Genomic DNA, 4,409 nt, shown 5'->3' with positions numbered 1-4,409 from the left:
TTTAAGTATTTTCTGTTTACCAGGTTGAAGGAAATGGTTAATGGACTTCTGTGGTTAGCACCCAAGGATGTGTTCACTTGGTGAACTCGCAAACGAGTTAACCAAGAAATGTCAAGGATTGCAAACAATCCTTGAGAACACTTGAAGTTGTGAGAACACTTTCTTGGGATGTTCCCAGGAGGCGCATTGTAGATAACCAAGTGCTTGAGAAGGGAGGTAATGGCCTTCTGCTCTTGAGAAAAGTATAGCAGAATTTATGCATTAATGCTTATCTTGCATGCACAAGCTTGCTAAATGTAATAAAAGCTGTAACAGCGGCTGGGTCGGTGCTACTTGCCTGAGAGAGCAGTAGTCCCCCGCTTTTCACCTGCATCTCGTCTGCTGTGTCTTCCTTCGTGTCTCCAATCATTTTAATCAACACCAGGTACTATGTTAAATACATGAGTTCATTTAGTCCTCACAGGAACCCTGAAGGAAGGCTGTGGCTTTCCCATTTTACAATGAGGAATCTGAGAATTAGAGAAGGTGTGATTTTTAATTTCAGTTCATGAGTGTCATTTCAGAACCAAGAGTTGAACCCAGACCGAATGACTCCAAAGCCGGTGCTTTCAACCAGTATTCTATATGCCTTACTAAATATATTCATCTTATTGTCCATTTGGTACCCTAGATTCAGCCTGCTCTGTGCTGAACTTATACTCTTACCTTAAGCCTTTACCACCACATTCTGACTAAGCAGTGGTAAAGGCTTAAGGCAAGAGTATAAGTTCAGCACAGAGCAGGCTGAATCTAGGGTACCAAATGGACAATAAGATGAAGTGTGTGGTAGACATCGAGTGAATGATTTTCAAATGATGAAATGATATTTGAGGTAAGGCTAAATTCCAAGACTGACTCTGTACCCTGAAATTGGGTCTGGTAGATTGAATTTTGATGGAAGGAAGTACAGTCATGATTTTTTTGTTGTATAACTCTTTCCTATGTATATATGTTTTAGTCCTCATTTGTATAGCACTTACTACATGAGAGACACTATTCTAAGCCTTGATGTATGTCATTTACGCTCACGATAACAGAATTAGGTAAACACTATTATCTCTGTTTTACAAATTACCCAGGCATAGACAGGGTAAATAACTTGTCCATGGTCACACAACATAGCAGTGATTTGAAGACTGCACTATTTCTAGTACTGTAGTACTAAGCCTATTTTATCAGCAACAAACTACCAACACCGTAGAGGAGCCCCTGGAGCTCATAAGGTTCAGCCTGGATGAGCGAATTTATGTGAAAATGAGAAATGACTGAGAGCTTCGAGGCAGATTACATGTAAGTAAATTTATCAAAGTACCTTGAAATTGGATTGTTGCCTTGCCATGCCTTACTAACCCCATTCCCTTGAAATGTAAAAACTGTCCAGTGTGAAAGAGTATTTTAAAATGTGGAAGAGAGGGAGGTGGAAAGTCACTCATATTTCTACAAGTCAAATACAGCTGTTCTAGTCATATGTATGACATTTTTTCTTGTAACAGAAATAGTGTGTTTATTATAGAACTGTTCCCTTCATTTTTCCCTTCTATTTATAAATGACATTTGTTTGTCCTTCTTACTTAAATGATTTTTATTACTGACATTTATGTAAATATGTGCTTTGTTATGAAAAAAATTAAGCAGCATAGAAATAAATGGTGAAGTCCCGTGTCCTCTATTGGTAATAACTTAAAAATTGGGTTTATCATCTTGCATGTCTTTTCTTTATATTTACACGTATATACTTGTATGTGTCCGTATGCATACTTTTGCATTACGTACATCACTTCTACATAAAATAAATGGGATCTTGCTGTACACGTTTTTCAGCACCTTTCTTTTTCACTTAATCTTTCTTGGAAATCATTGATCGTGAGTGCCTATAATTCCTTATTATTTTTAATGACTACATGGGATTCTGTATATGATAGTAGTGATATTTAGATTTTCATTTCTTGCTGTTATAAACAATGTTGCAGTAAGCATTTTTATATGTATATAAAATATACATATTAAAAACATATTTTCTTTGTGTATATCTGCAAATATTTCTGTTGAATTGGTCCCTTAAAGTGGTCATATTTGTTCATAATTAGTATACTGAAAGTTTTTCCTCTCCTTGATGACTTGTTACTTTCCTAAGTGTGTTGTTTTTATTACTGTCACTCTACCCTAAAGTGGTTTAAAATAGCTGACATTTGTTGATCATTAGTTATATGCCAGGTACTATTATTCTACTTGTTTTGTATGTAGCATCTCATTTGATCTTTGTAACAACCCTGTGAGGGGAAGTACTAATTGTCCCCACTTGCAGTTGAGGAAGCTCAGGCTCAGAAAGGTGAAGTTATCTGCTCAAGGTATAACCAGTATAGCAAGAGCCAGAATATGAATCTAGGTAGTCTAGCTTCAGCCCGCTCTTTATACTAGGGTTCCACCTTCCCTAAAACTTAAAGATAAAGAACCTCTGGGCTTGGGGAAGGAATTAGGGACCTAGGGAGATAGTAGTCTTAATCTACAGCTAGCCTTAAGGGAAGAGGAACTCCAGGAAATGGAAAAGTGGCAACTTTGAGAAGAAAAATAGAATTGAGCTTAATGGGTCTGTGGCGCATGGAGAGACACCCCAGGACATACGTGTTACCCTTAACACTTGGAGGCTTCTTCAGTTCCTTGTTAGACTCGATTGCCTCTGTACTTAATGGCCCCAGCTTTCTGTTTGTTTCTTTTCTGTCCCTCAGCCATATGTTTTTGCTCTTGTTAGTGTGCTCTGCTAGCAGTTCCCCACATGGCCAGTAGGCTACTTTTATTTGACGTGAACAGACAAATCATTTAACACTGTTATAAGTAAACGTAAGTGGGTTCTGAACAAGACCCCAGAATGTTCACCTTTTGGTAAAATGCATGAACTTTGGAGTTTGGATTGAATATCTTAGTTGTAATATTCATTGATTGAGCTCACAGGTCCCAAACACATTGAAATTCTGGATGGGTGGGTTGTTGCTCTACTTACTTTACCTTTGTTGTGTTTAGTCTACAGTGTGCCTTTGAAAGACCACAGTTCTGTCATCTTAGCAGTTCAGCAAAGAATTTTATCTCTTTACTGTATCTTTCTTGTTACACTGTTACAGGTGGAATTGAAAAAAGTTTACTGATAAGTGACTTCTAATTTTGCTATTTTCATAATTAAATATCATAAATGATGTGACTGCCTTAGAAAACAAGTGTGAATACTTAAAAAATAATTTGAAGTTATTTAAAATAAATTCATTTTTGGCCACATAAACATTTTATATTTTTATCGAGACAATTAAGTCATCATTGGAAATGATTTGTGAAAAAGCAGTATATTAGTACAACAGGATTACTTTTTATTTGCATGTAAAAGCTTGTGTTATAAGTATCTAGTGTGTTATTTGTGATGGAGCCATTTGGTCAGTCTTGTTCATTGTTTCTTAATTTGATTATTCTGTTTCTCAGTCCATCGACCTCCCACTTCAGGCTTATGATCAGCATTTAAATGTGATATTGGGAGATGTGAAAGAAACAGTGACCACTATGGAAATGGATGAAGAGACGTGTGAGGAAACACACACAATCAGTCACGCAGCTCTATTCCTCACTCTGAAAACTCCAGTTGTTCTCAGCATGCAGCACCTTAACACACGTGTGGAAAGCCTGTCATGTTCTGACACCAACTTGTGGACTCAGTAGAGTATAGCAGTTAAAAGCAAGGGCTCTGGTCTCAGACAGACATGGGTTCCAGTACTGGCCTGGCCACTTCCTACCTAGGCTACCTTGAGAAAGGACATTGACTTTGCAGACTTGATTTCCTCATCAGTCAGCAGGAACACTACCACTTACCTGACAGGATTGCCAGATTCAATGAGATATGACAATGGAAGATGCTTGTGTATGCTTGTGTATAATAGTAGTACTGGACAATGTTCTTTCACTTTATGTAGATTTGGTATATTAGAAACTAAAACTAAGAAATGTTTGAAATATTTTTGAATCCATTAAAAAAAAATCTATCACATGTTAACATAAGTAACATTTTTATGAACAATAACTGCATTTTCTAAAACAAAATTTTAGTGAGAAGTGTCTTTTGTCCTACATTTTTGTAAATCTCTTTAATGCCAGACTTAATTGAGGACAGCTAGATTCTCACATCTTTTTTTCTGCATTTAGTACGTTGTGATATGTTGTTGTAGTTGAAGAAAATCTGACCACACAGGTAGGTGGTTGAAAAAGGGAAGAGTATGTTTTGTGAATACTCCCCTTTGTTACTTCACCTAAACTTTACAAGTGGTAGTTTCTTTAAAGGTTAGTTGAACTGTATAATCTGAAACTGTATCAGTAATCTTTTCACATTCTTGTTA

The 4,409-nt window shown here is 36.7% G+C and overlaps 1 long non-coding RNA gene across 1 annotated transcript; it reads left to right on the top strand.

Annotated features, from left to right (window-relative positions):
* The first annotated feature begins 655 nt into the window (after window positions 1-655).
* Window positions 656-4,074, top strand: LOC103593830. Its single transcript, XR_550790.1, has 2 exons — window positions 656-1,329; window positions 3,505-4,074. It is a non-coding gene; the product is annotated as an uncharacterized LOC103593830 (long non-coding RNA).
* Window positions 4,075-4,409: the final 335 nt, after the last annotated feature.

Source organism: Galeopterus variegatus, unplaced genomic scaffold, assembly GCF_000696425.1.
Source record: "Galeopterus variegatus unplaced genomic scaffold, G_variegatus-3.0.2 Scaffold1427, whole genome shotgun sequence".
Taxonomy (NCBI): Eukaryota; Metazoa; Chordata; class Mammalia; order Dermoptera; family Cynocephalidae; genus Galeopterus; species Galeopterus variegatus.
The sequence above is the reverse complement of the archived record's forward strand: the minus strand, read 5'-3'. Positions and strand labels throughout refer to the sequence as shown.